We start from the raw sequence: 12386 nt of genomic DNA on the forward strand, positions 1-12386 counted from the left end.
TGTTTTATTAGTTGTACGGGATACACTTGGTATATACACCGTCCAACGAAAGGCTTACATGCACGTTCCTTCTCGACAATGCAACAACAATAGGAAATAATAAAAGATAAAAATACGAACGTAAAGCAAATTTCTCAGTAGAATGAAATAAATATTTTTATCATGATTTACTGCTTTGTACTGTAGCTTTGTTTTTAAATGAAAGGAAAAGCTTTACACTCTAGTAGCTCCGATGCAATACTTTATTCACCAACGTTTAAACCCTGTCTTCAGGGTTTCATCAAATGCTCTGTACTTAGCATTCCTCTTTCATTGTGTTTAAAATGCTCTTAAAAATGACATGTAATGGAAAATAATTGCAGAGGTCGTGCCATCTTTTAAGAGATGTGCTTCACCGTGTAGAGTATATGAGGGTTAAATGTGTGATCCATTCACAAGAGTGAAATGTTAGCAACACAATAGTGAGTTTTGACAGCAAAACCAAATTAGCCTTGACAGTGCATCTCTGATATCTTATTGGCAGGCAGCACTCAGTAATTGCTTTTAGATTTGCCACAAGGATGTTTCAGTGTGTGTGTGTGCGCGTGTGTGTTGTGTTTTTTAATCCATCACTTTAACGTCAGAGCCTTTCACCACTCATGGTCAGTGAAGTCGATTAGAGGGCTGAACTGTCAAGGTTAACTTTGAAGGTTTCTCTTCCTTCTCAAAGTATAGACTGACGCCTGCAATGCTAACCCTATTATTAATGACCAAGTTATTATTAGACTCAGTTTTTACACTAATCCTTAGCCATTATATAATAATAATAATAATAATAATAATAATGTTCAATTGGATTCATGCAGCGTCTTTCCACCTAAAGTAGGTGCTCAAAGCGCTTTACGTAATAAGGGGGAAACTCACCTGTTGAGGTGATGCACGGCACAGGAGGCTGCTGAGGGGAGGACAGTTCATAATAATGGCCGGAACGGGGCACATGGAATGGCATGTGTTTGATACCATTCAATTACCACAAGCCCGTCGTCCCCATTGAGGTGCCACCAACCGCTTTTGATGCACAGCAACCATTGTGTGCCAGAACGCTCGCCACACATCTGCTAGCATGGTGAAGAGGTGAGGAGTGATTATATGCCAATTGGGAATCTCAGTGGAATAATTAGGTGGCCGTAAATGTGAAGATTACGATACAAACCTTAACTCTTTTTTTGGGGGGGCCAATTCTTTACCATTAGCTTGTGATTATACCCAGTAGTCAAGCCTCATGCTGATATTTTTACTCAAAAAGTATTAGTGGACGTGTAAAAACACAAATCAACTGTTTGTATGGAATCCTTTGTTCTTAAAATGGGATGCTGATGAAACCGAGTTTGAAATTGAACCTGAGAAGAGGTCGGTAAGCAGTGTGAGTCCGCCCAATGTAGGGCAACCTTTAGAAACCGAAATGAAGGTCATACAAAAGAATAGTACAGGACGTAGAGGAGACGAGACCCCCCCACCACACCACACACACACACACACACACGTACACAAACTAACCTCATTGTGGAAGTAGATAGATAGAACACACACTCAGTAACCTCATAGTAGTGGATTTAGATAGAGTCTGACCTAGAGGAAGTGGAGCTGTGCGTGGACCCCTTTTAGAGATCCTAGTGACATTAGACAACCTAAGAGGTACACAGACGGCGAGACTCTGCTCCCGCGACCCTACCCTCTAAATCCCCTATGTTGCCTCTCAAATGGCACCCCATTCCCTATACAGCGGACTACATTTGACCAGAAAGTAGTGCACTATAAAGGGATTAGGGTGCCATTTGGGAAGCATACCTTTTATCATAGGCCCCTAATGATCAGGACACTCAATGGCTGCCACGATCAATGATCCCAAACCACGAGAGACCGCACCGCTACTCTCATCCTGCCCCTTTCCGCTCAGGTATATATAGCCTCCCTGTTGGATCAGGCCTCTCTATTCTCCCGCTATTTCTAGAACTCCTAAGTCGCAAAGGAGCCACATACACGAACACACACACAGGCGTTACAATATGGAGTAGTTGTCGTTGGAACGTGAGCCTCCTGAAGCTGTTAAAGGTGTTTTAGATCAAAGTCAGGGCAGAATAAAACATGGGATTCACACTTTACTTCAATTTCCCCCATCCTTTACCATCTCACTACCGCTACAATGTGCCTCCTGTGTTGGAGAGATGGCTCTATGTGGCTTTCACACTAAAACGCTTTCCTTCTGCCCCGACCCTCTATCTCTCTCGCCTTTTTTACTATGTTTTTCTCTTATTTTCGCTTTCCCTCGCCTTTTTTCTCTCCCTCTAGAACACACATGCTCACTGTCATCTTAACACACACATATTGAGGTTCAGTATGTGCATGCTGCAGCACTCTCTCTCTCTCTCTCTCCCTCACCCTTCTTATGAAGCACATTCCAGGAGAGTTTCCCAGTTCCGATATGCCGCATAACATAAAATGTGCCTGCCAGTCGATGCCGCAGAAATGGGACAATAAACTCTGAACTTTGATGTGATCATTTCCCCTCCTCATCCCTCCTCTCTTTCACCCCTCCTCTCTTTCCCCCCTTCCCGTGCTCCTATGTCCTCGCTCTATCCCCTCTCCACTCAACTATAACTGTACTCAGTCAATCCTGCTCTAACCTGCTGAACCTCATATTTCTGTTTGCGTCCCAAATGGCACCCTGTTCCCTATACAGTACACTACTTTTGACCAGAGCATTATGTTCCCTGGTCGAAAGTAGAGCATTGAAAAGGGAATAGCGTGCAATTTGCGATACAGTCCAACTCCACTCTGCTCACTGTGGTCTGTGCTGCCCGCCCTGGCTCCTTGGCATAGCACCAACCTACATCTGCAACACTAATCTATAATTCTGTTTAATTAAGGAGCAATGCTGTGCAGCGCCTCTCCTCCATCTCCTACTATACTGCAGTACCCCCCTGTCTAATATGGTACTACTGCATAGGGAGTAGAAGGCTCTGAATATGATCAAACACATCCATAGATATCAGTAGGGGTTTAATGTTGGAAGGTGTGTGTGTGTGTGTGGGGGGGGGGGGGGGTACTGTGCATGTCTGCTTGTTCTAGTTAATTCAACACAATTGACTGAACGCAGCGGTATCATTGATCTGATCCAAGCTTACCATTCTATTTAACCTTAGTGGTATAAACTTCTCTCCATGTGGGTAATAACCTTTCACTTGTCACTGACTGTTAGGGCCTGCTCTCGTCTCTCCCCAGGGCTGCCCATGAGTAGTGTGTGTGTGTGTGCACATTCGCATTAGTGCTTTAGTGCATCACAATCAGCATGGCACTAAGGCTAAAGCCCCCATGGGTTTGACTGAGAGTTGAAGACACATGTGAATTGAAGGCCTGAGGCTGTGCACCTAAATAAGCCCTCTTTCCTCTTCCTCACCCCTCTTTACCCCCTCCCCACCCCCACCCCTTTCTACCCGTTTCCCTGTTTCGCTCCCTCTCTCTGGGGTCACAACCAGAAAAGGGAGTTCCTGGGAGACTCCATCATGCAGCTGATGGCTACAGAGTACCTCTTCATCCATTTCCCTGACCACCACAAAGGACACTTAACAGTAAGGAGAAATCCCCTAACTTCTCTCTCCATCTATTCTCTTCTTCCTTCTCCTCATCTAGTTCCCTCGCTATTTACATCTTTGTCTGTCTTGCTTTCCTTCTATCTTTCTGCGCTTCTCCCTCCTCACCTTGCACTCCTCTCTCACTGTGCCCTCTCTCTACTCTCCTGCTCTCCCCATCTTTGTTTGTTCCTCGCTCTGCACCCATCTCTCCGTTTTTCTCTGGTTATTCACCGCATCTGTTTTTTCCCCTGCTGCACTTCCGTGCTGTATCTCTCTCTTCTTTAGCTCTTCCTGCTCCCTTTGTATCCCTCCCCCTTTCTTTCCCTGTCTTTGTGTGCTGAAAGGAAGAGTTACTGGGCTAAAGAGAGAGCGAGATGGGTAGCCTATTGTTGCACGGGAAAGTGTCTTTAATAGCAGGCCTTTGTTGGTACTCTTTTGTGATGGCTGTGGAGTGCAGATGAAAACAGATTGTCTCCGTCCTTGGATGGTGCTGTAACAGTGTGTGTGTGTGGGTTTAAGGGTGTCTCTGTGTTCATCTTATACAATACTTGCCGGAACATTCCAGTCATGCATTTCCCATCCTGTCAATCAATATTGAATGGTGGAAAGGAAAAAAAAAACTTAATTCCGCTCTTTCTTTTTGGTTCCTTTTCCTTACATACTCTGCAGTGGGGCGGAGCATGCAGGGCAGTGCTGCTGTAACTGATTTGTCATAGAAAAGTCCTAACTAAAAGCTGCTAAGTAAAAACAGATCTGCAGTTAGATATTTATTAGTGCAGAGTAGATGTGACATCAATGGGATAAAAGCTCTGCAGTGAAGCATAGCTAAGAGACTGAGATGGTCCCGGCCTGCCCAAGAGTAGAAACAGACTCGGACTCAAATGGATTTCAAATTGAAGTGCTCATTCAACACATTGCCTTTGTGTGTGTGTGTGTGTGTGTGTGTGTGTGTGTGTGTGTGTGTGTGTGTGTGTGTGTGTGTGTGTGTGTGTGTGTGTGTGGCGTTAAGATCCAGTTAGCTGAGACGTCCCACAGCATTTGATCTATTCTATCTCTACTTTCACCCACTACTGCGTTTATATTTATAATGTTTATGGCAACTCTTTCAGAGCGGGCAATGCACTCGTCTTGTTTTGACATGTCTTCATCTGCTGAGCTTTGAATCTCAATGTAATATTTAACAGTCCAATGATGTGAAAAGTGAAACATTGAATAGCCTGGCGTGATCCTACACGCTACAGGGTCTGTGATGTATTAGTGCATATGGTGTTTATTTTCCTTCTTTTTTTTTTGTATGTGCGCGTGTACTGTGCACGCACTTTGGCATATGTGCAAAGTGGATCTGTGAGACTTGGGTATTCTGTGTGTGATCAAAATTGGAGTTGTGTGTGCGTGCATGTGTGTGTGTGTTCCACAGTTGTTGCGTAGCTCATTGGTAAACAACCGTACCCAGGTCAATGTAGAAGAGGAGCTGGGCATGCAGGAGTTTGCCATCACGAACGACAAAGCCAAACGGCTCGTGGGCCTCCGCACCAAGACCCTAGCTGTTTTGCTGGAGTGTATGTAGTATAGCGTTTAAACCCTTTTTAAAACCTCAACCATTGTCTATTTATTTGTACCATATGTACAAGGCATTTTTCTAATTTCTCTCTTAGTAACTAAATTATTGCCATTTTGCATGTACTGTATTGATATATGTCCAAGGCCTCTCCATTCTCTCTGATGTGAGGTTTAAAAAAATTAACCAAAATTGTTTTTTTGGCATAGAGATCCTATAGTACATTGCGCTCTCCTTGAGGTTTTTAAATTGGAGTTTGCCTATTTCTGTACATAGGCTACATGTCCTCTCCCTCCTTGACGTCTTCAAACCCTGAAATATTGGCATTTTACTATTCACTTTCCTTTATGAAAGGCAAGTAAAAACATTTAGTTATCCTGTGGGAGTACAGGTACGCCGGCTTGTCCTTTGGCTCACAAGCCCTTGCTTGGTGACTGGAGGGTTGATGATGAGTGTGAGGGCTCCCTGTCATGGCTAGTGAAAAGGAAGGTTATAGCCTTCCCTCCCTCATTTGGCCTCCCAGCCTTCCGGTCTTTAGACATCAAAAAGGCTAAGTTGCATCCCAAATGGCACCCTATTCCCAACATAGTGCACTACTTTTGACCAGGGCCCAAAGGTCTATGTAGGGAATCGGTCGCTTTTTGGGATGCATCCTGAAAAAAGGCTTGAGCATTAAGGGGTTGGGAGGGTTAGGTTGTGGAGGGGGTTGAGAGGGTGGAGGGATGGAGGAGCGGCCGCATGATGAGATGTACACTACTGGATGCTCTTCAAAGGCCAAGCCACAATAGGATGACATGCACTGTGCGCACACACATATACAAACATATGTCCTCACACACACACACACACACACACACACACACACACACACACACACACACACACACACACACACACACACACACACACACACACACACACACACACACACACACACACACACACACACACACACACACTAGATCATTCGCATCCTCTTATATTCTTCTAAGGCCAGGGCAGAGCAAAGCAGAGATGATGACAGCAGGGTTAAGGGGTTTGGGCTGAAATGAGTGGTTCTCTTGAGCATATAAACAGTCATGTCATCTATCTAGCTACGTACACACAGTGTACCTACAGTAGAGCCTCGACACTGTCTCTCTGCATCTCAAATGGCACCCTATTTCCTAAATAGTGCATTACGTTTGACCAGAGTACATAGGGCTCTACTTTTGACTATGTACTGCTAAACGGCATATGATATTACACTGAACAAAAATATAAATGCAACATGCAACAATTTCACATATGTTACGGAGTTACTGTTCATGTAATGAAATCAGCCAATTTAAATAAATTCATTAGGCCCTAATCTATGGATTCCACGACTGGGAATACAGATATGCATCTGTTGGTCATAGATACCTTAAAAAAAAAAGATGGGGACATGGATCAGAATACCAGTCAGTATCTGGTGGGACCACCATTTGCCTCATGCAGCACAACATTGATCAACTCTATTGCGAAGAAAATGTGTTGGCCTGTGGAATCTTGTACCACTCCTCTACAGTGGCTGTGTGAAGTTCCTGGATATTGACGGGAACTGGAACAAGCTGAGTCAACACGCAACGTCGTACATGTCGATCCAGAGCTTCTCAAACATGCTCAATGGGTGACATGTCTGGTGAATATGCAGAACTGGGACATTTTCAGCTTCCAGGAATTGTGTACAGATTCTTGCGACATGGGGCTGTCCATTATCATGCTGAAACGTGAAGGAATGGTGGCAACAATAGGTCTCAGGATCTCATAACTTAGTGCGTTCAAATTGCCTTCGATAAAATGCAATTGTGTTCATTGTCTGTAGCTTATGTCTGCCCATACCATAACCCCACCCTCACCATGGGGCAAAATGTTCACAACGTTGACATCAGAAAACTACTCGTCCACACGACACCATATACGTGGTCTACGGTTGTGAGTCCGGTTTGACATGCTGCCAAATTCTCTAAAACTACATTGGAGGTGGCTTATGGTAGAGAAATGAACATTCATTTATTCCTGCAGTAAGCATGCCATTTGCACGCTCCCTCAAAATGTGGCATTTGGTTGTGTGACAAAACAGCACATCTTAGAATGGCCTTTTATTGTCCCCAGCAGAAGGTGCACCTGTGTAACGATCCTGTTATTTAATCATCTTCTTGATATCCCACACCAGTCAGGTAGATGGATTATGTTGGCAAATGAGAAATGCTCACGAACAGGGATGTCAACACATTTTTGCACACCATTTGAGAGAAATAAGCTTTTTGTGTGTTTGGAACCCTTCTGGGATCTTTTATTTCAGCTCATTAAACATGGGACCAGCACTTTAACATGTTGCGTTTATATTTTTTTTCAGTATGTATTATATTATTATAGTAAGACAACCTGAAGTAGGGCCTGCTGCATTACGTTTTATTAACCTTTCCACACTACATTACCACTAACTTTACTACTCTGGCTGAAATATTTTCTTTTCAAATCATCCTTTCCAGTTCTAGCAACTATGGTGGAAGCTCCTATTTCTCTGTATATTTTATATTATTTCCAATTTCCATTTGATGCTGCTTTGATGGTGGACTTTATTATTAGGTCCAGGACCTGTATACACAAACTATTTCAGAGTAGGAGTGCTGATCTGTCCATATAATCTTATACAAAAGTCTAAACTGATCCTAGATCAGCACTTAAACTCAGAGACAATTTGTGGATGTGGGTGTTTATCAGCCTCCAATATTTATGCTGCAGTAGTTTATGTGTCGGGGGGCTAGGGTCAGTTTGTTATATCTGGAGTACTTCTGGAGTACTGCTACTGTCCTATTCGGTGTCCTGTGTGAATTTAAGTGTGCTTTCTCTAATTCTCTCTTTCTCTCTTTCTTTCTCTCTCTAAGATCCACACAGCACAGCAAGAAGAGGACTGGCCACCCTACATGTGCTCTCTCTAATTCTCTCTTTCTCTCTTTCTTTCTCTCTCTCGGAGGACCTGAGCCCTAGGACCATGCCCCAGGACTCCCTGACATGATGACTCCTTGCTGTCCCCAGTCCACCTGGCCGTGCTGCTGCTCCAGTTTCAGCTGTTCTGCCTTATTATTATTTGACCATGCTGGTCATTTATGAACATTTGAACATCTTGGCCATGTTCTGTTATAATCTCCAACCGGCACAGCCAGAAGAGGACTGGCCACCCCACATAGCCTGGTTCCTCTCTAGGTTTCTTCCTAGGTTTTGGCCTTTCTATAGAGTTTTTCCTAGCCACCATGCTTCTACACCTGCATTGCTTGCTGTTTGGGGTTTTAGGCTGGGTTTCTGTACAGCACTTTGAGATATCAGCTGATGTACGAAAGGCTATATAAATAAATTTGATTTGATTTGTCAACAACAGGAGCCAGCCATCATTGTCTATTATATTTCCCCTTATTTTACCAGGTAAGGTGACTGAGAACACATTTTAATTTACACCAATGACCATGGGAATAGTTACATGGGAGAGGAGGGGGATGAATGAGCCAATAGCAAGCTGGGGATGATGAGGTGGCCATGATAGTCAGATTGGGAATTTAGCCAGGACACCAGGGTTAACACCCATACTCAAATCAAATCAAATTTTATTTGTCACATACACATGGTTAGCAGATGTTAATGTGAGTGTAGCGAAATGCTTGTGCTTCTAGTTCTGACAATGCAGTAATAACCAACAAGTAATCTAACTAACAATTCCAAAACTACTGTCTTATACACACAAGTGTAATGGGATAAAGAATATGTACATAAAGATATATGAATGAGTGATGGTACAGAGCAGCATAGGCAAGATACAGTAGATGGTATCGAGTACAGTATATACATATGAGATGAGTATGTAAACAAAGTGGCATAGTTAAAGTGGCTAGTGATACATGTATTACATAAAGATGCGGTAGATGATATAGAGTACAGTATATACGTATACATATGAGATGAATAATGTAGGGTATGTAAACGTTATATTAGGTAGCATTGTTTAAATTGGCTAGTGATATATTTTACATCATTTCCCATTAATTCCCATTATTAAAGTGGCTGGAGTTGAGTCAGTGTGTTGGCAGCAGCCACTCAATGTTAGTGGTGGCTGTTTAACAATCTGATGGCCTTGAGATAGAAGCTGTTTTTCAGTCTCTCGGTCCCAGCTTTGATGTACCTGTACTGACCTCGCCTTCTGGATGATAGCGGGGTGAACAGGCAGTGGCTCGGGTGGTTGTTGTCCTTGATGATCTTTATGGCCTTCCTGTAACATCGGGTGGTGTAGGTGTCTTGGAGGGCAGGTAGTTTGCCCCCGGTGATGCGTTGTGCAGACCTCACTACCCTCTGGAGAGCCTTACGGTTGTGGGCGGAGCAGTTGCCATACCAGGCGGTGATACAGCCCGCCAGGAAGCTCTCGATTGTGCATCTGTAGAAGTTTGTGAGTGCTTTTGGTGACAAGCCGAATTTCTTCAGCCTCCTGAGGTTGAAGAGTTGCTGCTGCGCCTTCTTCACGATGCTGTCTGTGTGGGTGGACCAATTCAGTTTGTCTGTGATGTGTATGCCGAGGAACTTAAAACTTACAACCTTCTCCACTACTGTTCCATCGATGTGGATAGGGGGGTGTTCCCTCTGCTGTTTCATGAAGTCCACAATCATCTCCTTAGTTTTGTTGACGTTGAGTGTGAGGTTATTTTCCTGACACCACACTCCGAGGGCCCTCACCTCCTCCCTGTAGGCCGTCTCGACGTTGTTGGTAATCAAGCACACCACTGTTGTGTCGTCCGCAAACTTGATGATTGAGTTGGAGGCGTGTGTGGCCACGCAGTCGTGGGTGAACAGGGAGTACAGGAGAGGGCTCAGAACGCACCCTTGTGGGGCCCCAGTGTTGAGGATCAGCGGGGTGGAGATGTTGTTGCCTACCCTCACCACCTGGGGGTGGCCCGTCAGGAAGTCCAGTACCCAGTTGCACAGGGCGGGTTCGAGACCCAGGGTCTCGAGCTTGATGACGAGCTTGGAGGGTACTATGGTGTTAAATGCCGAGCTGTAGTCGATGAACAGCATTCTCACATAGGTATTCCTCTTGTCCAGATGGGTTAGGGCAGTGTGCAGTGTGGTTGAGATCGCATCGTCTGTGGACCTATTTGGGTGGTAAGCAAATTGGAGTGGGTCTAGGGTGTCAGGTAGGGTGGAGGTGATATGGTCCTTGACTAGTCTCTCAAAGCACTTCATGATGACGGAAGTGAGTGCTACGGGGCGGTAGTCGTTTAGCTCAGTTACCTTAGCTTTCTTGGGAACAGGAACAATGGTGGCCCTCTTGAAGCATGTGGGAACAGCAGACTGGGATAGGGATTGATTGAATATTTCCGTAAACACACCAGCCAACTGGTCTGCGCATGCTCTGAGGGCGCGGCTGGGGATGCCGTCTGGGCCTGCAGCCTTGCGAGGGTTAACACGTTTAAATGTTTTACTCACCTCGGCTGCAGTGAAGGAGAGTCTGCATGTTTTCGTTGCAGGCCATGTCAGTGGCACTGTATTGTCCTCAAAGCGGGCAAAAAAGTTATTTAGTCTGCCTGGGAGCAAGACATCCTGGTCCGTGACGGGGCTGGTTTTCTTTTTGTAATCCATGATTGACTGTAGACCCTGCCACATACCTCTTGTGTCTGAGCCGTTGAATTGAGATTCTACTTTGTCTCTATACTGACGCTTAGCTTGTTTGATTGCCTTGCGGAGGGAATAGCTGCACTGTTTGTATTCGATCATGTTTCCGGTCACCTTGCCCTGATTAAAGGCAATGGTTCGCGCTTTCAGTTTCACGCGAATGCTGCCATCAATCCACGGTTTCTGGTTTGGGAATGTTTTAATTGTTGCTATGGGAACGACATCTTCAACGCACGTTCTAATGAACTCGTACACCGAATCAGCGTATTCGTCAATGTTGTTGTCTGACGCAATACGAAACATATCCCAGTCCACGTGATAGAAGCAGTCTTGGAGTGTGGAATCAGATTGGTCGGACCAGCTTTGGACAGACCTCAGCGTGGGAGCTTCTTGTTTTAGTTTCTGTCTGTAGGCAGGGATCAACAAAATGGAGTCGTGGTCAGCTTTTCTGAAAGGAGGGCGGGGCAGGGCCTTATATGCGTCGCGGAAGTTAGAATAGCAATGATCCAAGGTTTTGCCAGCCCTGGTTGCGCAATCGATATGCTGATACAATATAGGGAGTCTTGTTTTCAGATTAGCCTTTTTAAAATCCCCAGCTACAATGAATGCAGCCTCAGGATGTATGGATTCCAGTTTGCAAAGAGTCAAATAAAGTTAGTACAGAGCCATCGATGTGTCTGCTTGGGGGGGGAATATATACGGCTGTGATTATAATCGAAGAGAATTCCCTTGGTAGATAAAGCGATCGACATTTGATTGTGAGGAATTTTAAATCAGGTGAACAGAAGGATTTGAGTTCCTGTATGTTTTTGTGATCACACCACGTCTCGTTAGCCATAAGGCATACGCCCCCGCCCCTCTTCTTACCAGAAAGATGTTTGTTTCTGTCGGCGCGATGTGTGGAGAAACCAGCTGGCTGCACCGACTCCGATAGCGTCTCTCCAGTGAGCCATGTTTCTGTGAAGCAAAGAACGTTACAGTCTCTGTAGTCCCTCTGGAATGCTACCCTTGCTCGGATTTCATCAACCTTGTTGTCAAGAGACTGGACATTGGCGAGAAGTATACTAGGGAGTAGTGCACGATGTGCCCGTCTCCGGAGTCTGACCAGAAGACCGCCTCGTTTCACTCTTTTACGAAGTCGTTTTATTTGGGTCGCCGGCTGGGATCCATTCCGTTGTCCTGGGTGAAAGGCAGATCACAGGATCCGCTTCGCGTAAGTCATATTCTTGGTCGTACTGATGGTGAGTTGACGCTGCTCTTATATTCAGTAGTTCTTCTCGACTGTATGTAATGAAACCTAAGATGACCTGGGGTACTAATGTAAGAAACAACACGTAAAAAAACAAAAACTGCATAGTTTCCTAGGAACGCGAAGCGAGGCGGCCATCTCTGTCGGCGCCGGAAGTCAATGTCTCTTACAAAAAGTGCTATGGGATCTTAAGTGGCCACAGAGAGTCAGGAAACCCATTTAACATCCCACCTGAAAGACAGCACCCTACACATTGTCACCAATCACTGCCCAGGGGCATTAGGGTATT

General features: G+C 44.9%; 1 pseudogene; it reads left to right on the top strand.

Annotated features, from left to right (window-relative positions):
* Positions 1–12386, top strand: part of LOC135516976 (ribonuclease 3-like) — a 148595-nt pseudogene that overhangs the window by 109805 nt on the left and 26404 nt on the right.

Source organism: Oncorhynchus masou, chromosome 28 (assembly GCF_036934945.1).
Source record: "Oncorhynchus masou masou isolate Uvic2021 chromosome 28, UVic_Omas_1.1, whole genome shotgun sequence".
Lineage (NCBI taxonomy): Eukaryota > Metazoa > Chordata > Actinopteri > Salmoniformes > Salmonidae > Oncorhynchus > Oncorhynchus masou.